General features: G+C 33.6%; 1 protein-coding gene across 11 annotated transcripts in view; it reads left to right on the forward strand.

Annotated features, from left to right (window-relative positions):
* ZBTB20 (zinc finger and BTB domain containing 20) overlaps positions 1-12,852 on the forward strand; it is a 768,805-nt gene that overhangs the window by 201,060 nt on the left and 554,893 nt on the right. For all 11 annotated transcript variants that reach the window (XR_009551650.1, XR_009551651.1, XR_009551649.1 and 8 more), the window contains exon 3: positions 8,664-8,737. The gene's annotated coding sequence lies outside the window, so the exon portion shown is untranslated. The remainder of the gene's footprint in view (positions 1-8,663; positions 8,738-12,852) is intronic.

Raw genomic sequence — 12,852 nt, forward strand, 5'->3', positions numbered from 1 at the left:
ATAAAGAATGAGTACAACATCTGATCAATCATCAGATATAAACTATAAATTACAGTGACAGTGGTATGTTTTAACTGAAAGCTGAACATATAAATTACAAAACTGACTAGAGACATCAGCAAATTCACTATGAAGGAGAGAAACTACATAAAAACAGACAATGACTCACCAAATAGGAAACAAATAAAAACAAGAAGAGCAACAACTCACAGGAGGGAAAATCAGAAACCACATTTGTTGTAATGCTTTATGCATAATGCTAATTTTTAATACTTTATTTATTTTTTATGGGAGAGATACAGACAGAGGTAAGTAAGTAGAAGAAAGGGGAGAGAGAGAGAAAGAGAGAGAGAGAGGGAGAGAGGGAGAGAGACCAGAGAACTCATCTCTGACTTATTGTGAGACCAGGGATTAAACAGGGAACTCTGAGCTTCAAGTATGAAAGTCTTTTGCATAGCCACCAGGCTTTCTCCCTGCACATTGGTAATTTTAAGGAAAAAATATGAAGTATGTTAATAAACAGTGGTATTATCCATACCCAGTTAATATGTAGTCAATAGAAATTATCTACTGGTTTAAGGAAAGAGACACATGCTGAATTCAATAAAGACTTAAGATAAATAGTATGTGTGAACAACTAGAAGCATGTTTCAAATAAAATAGTATTACTACTCTAAGTGTTTAAATACAAAAATTGTTAAAATAGAATGAAAATTCTGGAGTCAAAAGTACAGAAATTAAAAAAAAATACCAAAAAACATTCTGTATGAACTCGATATCAAATTCAGGGTGGCAGAAGGAAAAAAAACAGTGAATTTGACAGTAGAAACTATTTCATCTGAAGAACAGAAAAAAATGAAAAGGAAGAGAGCTTTCAATATGTGGTAGGCATTATCAAGCATACCAGTAGGTGACTAATCAGAAATGTGGAGAGGAAGAAATGGCAGAAAACATATATTTAAAGTAATAATGACTGAGAAATTTGTCAAATATGATATATTTAATCTGTACATTTGTGAATATCAGCAAGCTTTGTGTGTGATAAATACAAAAAATACATAAATACATTATAGTTAAAATTTCAAAGCCAATGGGGAAAAAATTCAGAGAGCTACAAAAAAACAAAAAGACTTAATATACAGGGTAATGTTATGGTTAACACTTAACTTCCCACCAGAATTAACTAAAGTCAGAGGCAGAAAGATAACATTCTTAAGAGTTCTACAGGAAAAGTTACCAAATGGGTGGAAATAGGAAATGAGAATTTTATTATCTAGAAAAAATTATCTTCAAGAATAAAAGTTAAATAAAGCTATTTAAAGGTAAATAAAGACTAGGGCAAGGGAGATGGTATAATGGTCATGCAAAAAGTTTTTCATGCATGAGACACTGAGGTCCCAAATTCAATCCCCAGTATCACTTTAAACCAAAGCTGAACAGTGGTGTCTCTATCTTTATCTCTGTATCTCTCTCATTAAAATAAATTTAAAAATAAAAGATAAACAAAGACTAAAGACATTTATATTTTGCAAGTTTTATATTTACTTTTGTTTGTAAGTATGTATTACAAGATATGCTAAAGAAGATCCTTTAGGCTGAAAATGACAACAAACTATACCTAAAATCCACCCAACGAAATAGCACTTACAATGCAATTAAGAAACGAGAATTGATATGATGTAAACCTGTGTCAAAATTCAAGAAGGAAGGAAACCATAACTATCTGAATAGAAATTAGTGAATAGAAAACAATTAATTTATAATGAAAATCAATGAGAGAAAGCATTGATTTTTTGAAAAATACAATAACATTGACACACCTTTAATTAAATTGTCTAAGGAAAAAGGAGAGATGACAACATACTACAAAAATCAGGAATGAAAGACAAGCATTATCATGGGTAACTGGATAAAGAGGTGAGATATATACCTCAGTGGAACATTATTCTGCTGTTTAAAATATTGTGTCACTTGGGACAAAGTACATAGAACTGGAGGTAATTTTGCTTAGTGAAATAAGGAAGGAGATGAAAGTCCACTACGGGATGGTTTCACTACATTTAGAGGGTGGAGGCACATATCTTTGGTGGTGGCCATGGTATGAAATTATACCCCTGTAATACTACAACCTTGTAGATCACTATCAAACCATAAATAAAAACACATGGAATTATTTAAAAGTAAATTGTAATTCTAACAGCAAAAGATGAAATTAAGAAAATAATGTATTCATAGTTGTATCAAGGTGAATAGTCATAAATATAGAAATCAACAAACTGATCCAAAATTTTATATAAATGAGCAGTAAGGAAAAGACTAGTACTGACATGCTGATAGATAAAATGGAAGTGCGGTTTTAGAAAATTAATCTTACTGTTTTTGTCAGTTGATTTTGAAAAAGGTACCAAAGTTATTTAATGAGGAAAGAATAGTTTCCCTCATAAATAGTAGTAAGCAAACTAGTGCTAGGACTCTATGTAATATAGAATGTTCGTGGTGTTATGTGTTAGGAAAACACATTTTAGATCCTTATCTCATTCCATAGACAAAAATAACTCAAAATGAATCAAAACCTAAATTTAAAAGCTTAAGACATACACAAAACCAGAAGAACATTTCATTTAGTCAGCATTCTTAGATGTGACAAATTGATACAAAAGAGATAAAAACCCAATAATTTGAACTTCAATAAAATTTAAAGCTTTTGCACTTCAAAAAACTAGCACTAAAGAAAGAGAAAGACTGGAAGAAAATATTTGAAGGATTTATGATTTACAAATTGTATATTTCATAAAGGATTTTTATCAGTGTATATAAAGAATTCTTTAATTTATTTATTAAAAAGGCAAGTAAGTCAATAAAAATTGTAAAAAAAAAAAATAGATGTTAAAGGAGGTTAAAATGGGAGGGTGGACATTCGGCTTCCTGGGGCAGCGGGGGTGGGGGGGTCGGGGGTGGGTGGGATGGGACACATTCTTTTGGTGGTGGGAATGATGTTTATGTAATAAAAAGAAACATAAATTAAAAAAGAAAAAAGAAAAAAGGAGGTAAAAAATCACTATTAAGCATAAGAAACAATGCTCAACATAATTAAATCATGGGGAAAAGCAAATTAAAATCAGAATGAGATGTTATTTTATACCAACTAAAGTGGATATAATTTAGAAAGACAGGCATAAAACGTATTGATGACAATATACATTGGAAGGCAGCTGTGTTTACCACTATATCACCAGTGCACCTGAAAATATAAATTGGAATGCTAGCCCATTGATAGTGAGAATATTAGAAAGTATAGCCATGTTAGAACATAGCTTAGCAATTCCTTTTTTATTTTTTTTTTAATATTTACTTATTTATTCCCTTTTGTTGCCCTTGTTGTTTTATCGTTGTAGTTACTGATGTCATCGTTGTTGGATAGGACAGAGAGAAATGGAGAGAGCGGGAGAGAAAGACACTTGCAGACCTGCTTCACCGCTTGTGAAGCGACTCTTCTGCAGGTTGGGAGCCAGAGGCTTGAACCGGGATCTTTATGCCAATCCTTGTGCTTTGCACCTCCTGCGCTTAACCCGCTGTGTGCTACCGCCCGACTCCTGGCTTAGCAATTCTTAAAAGTTAAAATAAACTTAGATTTATGACGCAACAATTCCACTTTTAGATTCCACCTATGAGAATTGAAAAATATATATTCAAAAAGAGATCTGTATATGTGTTAATATTCATAGCAGCATTATTTATAATATAAACTGAAAAAAATCCACATGTCCAACAACTGATGGATGGGTAAATATAATGTGGTATATTGAAACAATGGAATACTACTTCACTAAAAGGGATCATACTAGTGCTATATCTCATAGCATAAAGGAATCTGAAAAATATTATGTTAATAGTTTTATCTAGGTCCCTCAGTTTTGAAGGGGTGATGAAGATTTCTCCAAGAGAAACAGCAGTTGAGAGAATTTATCATCACTAGCCTGGTCCTACAAGCAATAATAAAGGAATTTATATAAGTAGAACATAATGAATGACCATTCATTATACATTTAGCAAGGAAAACTAGCCCATTGAAATGGAGAAAAACCTTTGGACAGGCTTTGCAGAACTTAGGTTACCAAAGGGATTGGGGTGGGGGAGTGAGTTGCAAGGGTAAATGAGTCCAGTAGTATTTTTGAAGAGGTATAAAATTGTACTTCTAAAACAGGTATAGTGTAGTAAGCCAAGGTTATCTCAAAAATAAATAAAATGAATGTAAATTTTTAAAAGACCTACTGGAAGTGTATGAGAGTACTGATGAAGAAAACATTAACTGTGACTACTTAATACATGGAAATTCTTCTTAACATATTTTATGCTACCAAATATGTTTGTAATTTTCCAAAAAAATAATGAAAATTAATAGAAAGACTAAGAAATAATTAATTATAATTTGCCCTCTCTGCTAAACACCAACAGAACTTTTTCTAAAAAAATCATAAGATCAGATGAGAAAACACTAAGCAGAACTTGAACTCAAGTCGGTGTATTGTACCAAGGTAAAAGACTCTGGGGTGGGTGGGGGCGGGGAGAATTAAGGTCCTGAACAGGACAGCAGAGGACCTAGTGGGGGTTGTATTGTTGTGTGGAAAACTGAGAAATGTTATGCATGTATGAACTATTTACTGTTGACTGTAAAATATTAATCCCCCTATAAAGAAATACAGAAAGAGTGTAATTTGAGGGTTCGGGGTGGTGGCACGTTGGGTTGAGCTCACATACTACAAAGCACAAGAACCCTCACAAGGATCCTGGTTTGAGCCCCTGGTTCCCCACTAGAAGGGGTTCGCTTCACAAGTGGTGAAACGGTCTGCAAGTGTCTTTCTCTCACTCTCTCTCTCTCTCTCTGTTTCTCTCTCTCTCTCTCTCTCCCAATCGACCTACTACTCCTCTCTTAATCTCTCTCTGTCCTATCCAAAAAAAAAAAAAAATCTGAACAGTTTAGAATTATACATCATAGAGAAATAAATCAACACTCCAATCTGATCAACATACAATAGCCAAATAGTTGGCAGAGTATTAAGAGCAGTGCTTGGTTAGCCTAGACACCTAAACTATAGCCTTTTGCTGTTTTTTTTTTTTTTCTATGATGTTCTGAAGCCTGATGATATCTAAAACTTCTATATGATAATTTTTTTAAAGTACTCTGATCAGAAGCAGCCCTTTGTTCCTAGTCACTGTTAAGACTCAGTTCCTCACCCTCTTTCAGCTTTTTTTCTAAGTTTGGGGGCCTTTGTTTTTCAGTCTTGTGAGCTACAGGATAGGTTAATGTAATGTAAAGTAATGTAATGTAATGTAATGTAATGTAATGTAATGTAATGTAATGTAATGAATTTACTCCTTCTCTAGAAAGTCATTCACAACATTTAACCAGTGCAGAATGTACAACTCTTTCTAAAAGGTTTCTGTCAAGAGAATTATGATTTTGGGGTTTGTAAGTTGTACTGATTATAGAGCTATTTCCCAGTGCATTACTGGGTGTTGAATGTAACCTATAAAGTCTTACATAGTTTTGCCCTGATTAAAGTCTGACCATGATAGTCAGTCTTAACAATGGTTGACATTGATCTGTGTGACTTGAAAAGATTTTCAGATTTTGGAATTTTTAATCAGGAGCATGTTATTATTGATGATACACATCTTTTGGGACTCTATGATTTTAAAAGTAGCATCAATGTACAATGCTAAACTTGGGAGGAGGGAACCCAGGAAAATAGAGAAGTGCCAGGACCAAAAAGTTGTACTTCTAAATGATCCTTAATCTTATTCAACATGCTTTCAGAATTATTTTATATATTTCCTTGATGACCATTCTTCCATTTTCTACTCAAAACTTATCAATTACATACTGACAGAGTTAATAATTTTCTCATGAGGCAAATCTGAGTGGGAACAGTAATCATATCAAAGACAACCAACTGATCCTACTTCCAGGTCCATTTTCGGGCCAAGACGTGTAGTCGCCAACAGTGAGTTGGCGACTGTATTTTTTGAGTCCTGGCGCAAAGTAAGACCCATCTGTTTTGCCCAGCCGTTTGCATGAGTGCCATAAAATGGTCTTGTTATTATTAGTCTTATTTGTGGTTCTATTTGTGGTTATGGGGATAGTGCATATGAACTTTCTTGTGATGAATGTATCAAAGGAATTAATAGTGGTGCTATTGGTGGTGGTTAGTGATGCCACATCTCTCTTTTTTTTTTTTTTCAATTGCTCTGTTTCCTTTGGATTGAGAAGCAGACATTTAAGAATGAGTTTGTCATCTGGAAGAATAGTTGTGACCAACTTTCTCTCAACAGGATACAAGATGTTATTTTTGAGCTTCATTACCCTCACCAAGGGGAAAAAAATAGAAGGAAAATAAAAAATAAATAAGGAAGAAAATGAAAGTAAGGGAGAAATGAAAAGTCAAAGGGGAAGAGAAATTATATAGAGGGGAAATAATAAACACTTTATTCACAGAAATTATTAACTTTTATGTATAGTTTGGTATAGTCAAAATCTGGTGAATTAAGGAAAAGAAAATCTAACTGATTAAATTGAACTTCTAGTTGCTACTTGATATGTAGATAGGCACCCTAGTTTTCATCACCTTTTCTTGCCTGAACTAGACAGTGAATCATCCTCACCAACCATCTTGAGTGGTGAGTAAAACAATATCAATTGGTGACTCAGATTTAGAGGTAGGAAGTTTTAATATTTCTGAATCATTTATCAAACACTATTGTTATTCCATATAATTTTGAGCATGTTATTTTTGCCAGTTTCTCTTATGAATGTTTTATTGCCTTAAAAGGAGATATGTGCACTCCTTTCTTACTCAGTTATCTTTGGTGACACCTCCATAATTTCTCTTCACACTGGTACAGTTTTAGTCTAATTCAGGAATTTGAGAAACAGAGGAAAAAATAAGTTAGTATCATTTTTTTTCCATTCATGGATGGATAAAACCTGAAACTGTTGTGTTTGAAATCTGTGCTCATAAAATAGACACTATACCCAAAGTATTACTCCATGTACTTCAAACAGTAAAGAAAACAGAATTCACAAGTGAGAACTAGATTCATTATATAATAGTGGACATTATTTCAAGGGTGACTTATGGTTATGCTCTGATTTTTAGAAATACTAACAGTGAATTTTCACTAATTGGAGGCGGACATAAATCTATCATATCCTGTGCTGCAAAGTATACTAATATATTGCATTATTTCAACTTACATTAAACACTGTATTTTTCTGAATTATATTATTATCAGCTATTTAAAGCTAAAAATAGGATTACTTAGTTCAAAACTAAATGTATAGATGTTGTTATATGAAAACCTTCTACGTTCTGCACCCCAAAATGACCCTGGGTCCATACTCCCAGAGGGATAAAGAATAGGGAAGCTATCAGGGGAGGGGATGGGATATGGAGTTCTGGTGGTGGGAATTGTGTGGAGTTGTACCCCTCTTATCCTATGGATTTTGTCAGTGTTTGCTTTTTATAAAAAAATTTTTTAAAAGACAATTTAAGCCAAAATATTTACCATGTAATTGGAGATGTATTTAATGCTGCCTATTTTGAAGATTAAAAATGCCTATTTTAAAAATCTTATTTTATTAGTGATTTAATAATAATGGACAAGATTTGTGGGACAAGAGAGGTCCAATTCCATATAATTGCCACCAGCAGAGTTCCATATCCTGTCTCCTCCATAGAAAGATTCTCTATTTTTATCCTTCTGGGAGTATAGACCAAAGATCTCTATGGCATGCAGAAGGTGGAAGTTCTGGCTTCTATAATTGCTTCCACTTCATATGGGTGTTGACAGGTCGATGATCCATACCTCCAGCCTATTTCTATCTTTCCCTAGTCAGGTAGCACTCTGGAGAGGTGGGGTTGCAGCAAACATTGGTGAGGTCATCTGTCCAGGGAAGTCAGGTAAAAATGCATGTTTTAAAACAATGGTTATAGTTATTTAAGCCAGGTTTGGTTCACATTCTAATGTGCAATATCCATGCTATTTGAAACAACAGTAGTCACATGCAACAGGATGAACAATATGATGTTATATGTGGCACGTTGAACCTATAATACATTGCAATGAGCATTATGTATTGCCTAATATATTCACTTAACCTCTGCTTCACCATCTACCCCACCACCAATACATTGATTTGAACGTGTAGATCTAATATCTTTTCCAGTTCTATTTTAAGTCATAATGTTCCTTTAACGTGTGTATTCAGATCATAGATTTTCTTTTTTATTCTCTGAAATTAACATTTTATTTATTTTTGAGTTCTATGAAATTGTCGTTTAGAAGTGTATTTTCTTTGTCAGATATAATGTAGATAAAATTCAGAGGTATTGAGCTTCTAGTCAGATCATTATGAAGTTCTTAACATGGAGGCATATTTTGTTTTTTAGAATTGCTTTTTCTCCCCGTCTTTAGATCCTTTTCTTTTCATTAAAAAACTACTCTGGGAAGAGATTTTTTTTTTTCTTAACAGGAAAAAAAAAAAGCCACGCTTGACTGATAATGCATTGCTTTGAATGGTGAAACATTATGAAAGTTTAATTTTTAATTAAATCTGAAATACCAATTATAACTGAAAGAGATTTTAACCTGTTTCTTTTCAGACTGCCTGAAGTTACATTTAGAGACTGAAATCACTGCACCTTAAAAACAAAAGATTGAACTGCTCTGCATTCCTGTAAGTGAAATCTTCCTGTACCTTTTCTGTATTTTTGTGACCAACTGCCAAAAGGACAAAAATATTGGTAACATAGTAACCAGACGTGAATAAGAATCTGAATGTCCCTGAAGAAATATATGTTTAAATGATTTCCTTCTTTAAAAAAAGAAAAAAAAAGAATTGTTGAGCTCAATATTCAGTATGTCTTTTATCCAACCTAAATTGTGAATCCTTTCTTTTGGCTGGTTTGAATTTGCATTAGGGAGGGTGTCACCCACTGTGCATTAGCACAGAGACATACACTCTGGCAAGAAAGATTCTTGCATTTCTGTACAAATCTAACTGAAGGCAATGGATTGCTAATGAAATCAATGGATTTCTTTTTCTTCCTGCATGATGTCATTAGAAAATTTTAGCCTTTGTGTCAATGGAAATGGAGAGAAAGTTCATGATGACATCACAAGATTCTGTTGCCTTAAGGACTTTGGGCAAAACTAAGTAAAATGCATAATTCCCTTGTGTGCGTGTGTTCCCCATTCTGCTATGAAGCAGTCAAAATAGCACATCTTATGTCTTCCCGTGAGCTACAAGGCTGTCTCTCAGAGCTCTATTGTTCCATAAATGCATGTCAGAGTCTACCACAGTCTGGTCTACCCTTATTTAGCTGCTGTTTTGTCAATGTACTTGGAAGAACAATTAACATTTGGGATTTCAATGTCTGAATAACAGGCAGTGAATAGAACCCGAGCATATAAAAGATTCAGACGCCTAGGGTAAGAAAGCAGAAGCTTATAGTTGGTGGGGAAAAAAGAACAAGCATTTTAATGCTGCACTCAAAGGTTGTAAAATACCATAAGCAAGCCAATATGTATTTTTTATTTTATTTTAGATCAAAATGTACGGTTTGCTAATAAAATCCAGAGGATTATGGCATCTTCCTAACTTGTGTAGTTTAATGTGTTGCAAGGTTTCATTAGAGTCCTAAAACACTTAAATAGCATTCATCTTTTTGAGTCATTGTTGGAGTGCCAGATGTGGGGTATATATGTCATAGTTCCTGTCGAAGAGATTACATTAAGTTGTTTCAGATAGCTTTGTCATTTTTTACATTGGTTCATTATGCTCCCCCATTATTGATTATCATTCTTTCATGTTGACTATAGACAGTAGTGAAATTGGTTAAATATCCCTGCCTATTGTTTGAAATTTTTGCTACATTCATTTTTTGGAGAGATGATGCCTGGACATAGCAATATCCTCTCACTATCAGAATATCTGGTGAAACAGAGAACTTTGGCAGCTTATGCATGTTACTGGCTGAGCACAGTGCCTTGCTGGTATGAATAAATGATAGTTATTTTTGTCATAATTGCAACAGTTCAAACAGATGTATAGTAATATCTCTAAAAGCATAATCTATTTCTTATTAATTTTTGTATCCCAACTACTTGGCATCATCCTCATCAAGAAATGACTGTTGTTATTAGTACAATGACAAATTTGTAAAAAGTTCTAGAGCTTTAGAATATGTTCTGTCACAGAAGATTTATTATGAATGGGACTGAATAAAGGTTTGATAACCAAGAAGACAATTATAAAGGAACTTGTGAAAAATAAACCTGTTCATCTTACTATAGTATATTAGACTTTGAGCTCCCTCTGCCCTTACTAAGTCAAGAGATCAGGGGTCTGAAATGTTGCTGTTAGGAATGTCTCTTTTCAGTGGCTGCCTTGGGAAGCTACTGAGTGTTAGAGAAAAGGGTTTGTATCTGTGAAGGCTTGAGTTCAATACTTGGAACCAAACATCCACATATGTCAAAGATATCGTCTAGTTCTCCATCATAGAATCTATCAATAAATTAATTAATTAGTATATTTTTGAAGTAAAAGGAATGTCTATTTCAATACATAAAATGCTTGGGACTAGTCTGTAAGCATTAATAAGGTCGCAGAATTCTTTAGAATTTTGCTTATTTTTTTTCTTTCTTTTTTCCTTTTTTTTTTTTTTTTGTTTGTTAAGATTCTCTGCATCTCCACCTCCAATTTAATTTATTTCCAAAAGGGGTCCCTTCACTTTTATTAAATCAGCTTCTGGTGATGCAAATTAATGCTCTCATAAAGCTTGGCCTTTGAGGCGAAACTAAAATGATAAAAATTAGGCTTCATGAATTGTACTGTTGTCATGTTGAATAACACTTAGGGACATCAAAGAACTTTTTAAATATGTTTCACATTTTTTAGATTAAAATATTGAAGTGAAAGGGACTTAAGGGCAGAGCATCATCAGGCATTACAGGTAGAAAAATTATAAGGAATATTAATTAGCCCAGTAAGCTTATTTTGAAATAAATAAAATGAGACACTCAAGTTACACAAACTATACTGACCACCAATGCAGATCATCCTTAGACATCTAACTTTAAGTATAGAGATTTGAACTCTGGAACTTAGATATTTCCACTATAGTTCTGAGCAGATCACTGAGTAGTCCAAAACTCATATATAAAGGGATCTTCTGAGTCCAATTGTTTTTATTATTTCTTACTTTTTTTCCATGTATATTATGATATCATGCCTCTTTTTTTTTTTTTTTTTTTGGTGAATCATATAGAGTCAGATTCTTCATTTGGCTGACTTAGTAATCTTTGTGATGACTTAGAAGGTGGACAGAAGACCATTAAAAATTCATGTAATTGGACTTACAGACATGATGAAGCTAATAATATTTTGGGGGTGGGGTATAATTATATTTGATTTTATTTGGCTCTCTCACCAAATTTTTTTCTTTATTTTGTCCACATTAAGCTAAACAACCATTTAATGCCCACTTACACATCCCATCTTTCTAAAGTTATGTATGTATATATATATATATATATATATATATATATATATATATATACAGTTAATGGTTTACTGTATAGTCTTTAATGCAGGTACTACTGTAATTAGAAAAGAAAAGACTTAAAAGGGGCATGGCTTGGCATGGGTTTAAACAAGGTTATTACATTGCAGTACAGTGGTACGAATGGTATTATTTAGTTAGGCTAAGTGGCACATATAAGACTGAGCTGGAACCGTTAGTCCATAAATTAGTTATCAGACTTCAGCTACACAGGTAGCTTCTGGGAGGAGTGGCCATGGTGGGTCCTGGAGCAGCAGGGAGCTGCACAAAAAGCAAGGAAACCAGGAAAGAGAAAGCAAGAGAGAGAGAGAGAGAGAGAGAGAGAGAGAGAGAGACTGACTTCTGCCAGGCTCCTGCTTAAATCAGTGATGATGCAGCCACAATCACTCGTAGGTTTGCATAAGCTCATACTATGTTTGTATGCTGACTTCAGCCATTTGCTAATTACATTCATCAGCCATACGCTAGTTACATCCGTGCCCCAACAAAGTACGACATCTTATTTCCCCTCCATTGGTGTCTTCATCTTGTGGTTTCCCTTACTTTTCTTAAATCTTAAATTCCATCTATAAGTGACATCATTTGGTATTGATCTTTGTCTTTCTAGCTTGTCTCACATAACAAGATGCCTAATGAAGATAATAATCTTAATAGAGCCATTGTGACATGGAATTCAGAATTCCCAAGTGCATCACACATGGTGTCAAAATATCACTATTTGGAAAAGTCATTTCCACTAGAGAAAATATTTTCAGGGTGTGAAATATTTGATATAAAATTTAGCAATTTAAAATAAACTGTGTGCCCTAGTAATTTTGTTTAGATTGTCATTACAGGGTTCTGTCATTTAGCTATTCAAAAAACCAACATTGGAGATTTTCCATTTTTCTTTTTAGAAAAATCTATGGCGTGAATACATCTTAGCATTTTTCTTGATTTCATTTTATGTCCTCCACACTTTACCTCTTCTTACCATAGAGGAATTCCTGCTATTGTGTATAAAATTAGTGGTCTAAATTTTTGTGCCTCAGATACGAAGATCATATTCTGTATTACAAGATTCTATAAAAACTTTGGCTTATAAAGAAGGGAGACTCTATATCACTGAAAGAATCTGTGGTTCTTGGGTGTCTTTGTGTCTATCTCTCTCTGTCTTTTTATATGAAAAAGTTGACCTGGAGCAATGAAGCCCCAGAGACAAGAAAAAAAAAATAGTTGGAGGAGAAGA

The sequence above is a fragment of the Erinaceus europaeus genome, chromosome 9, assembly GCF_950295315.1.
Source record: "Erinaceus europaeus chromosome 9, mEriEur2.1, whole genome shotgun sequence".
Taxonomy (NCBI): Eukaryota; Metazoa; Chordata; class Mammalia; order Eulipotyphla; family Erinaceidae; genus Erinaceus; species Erinaceus europaeus.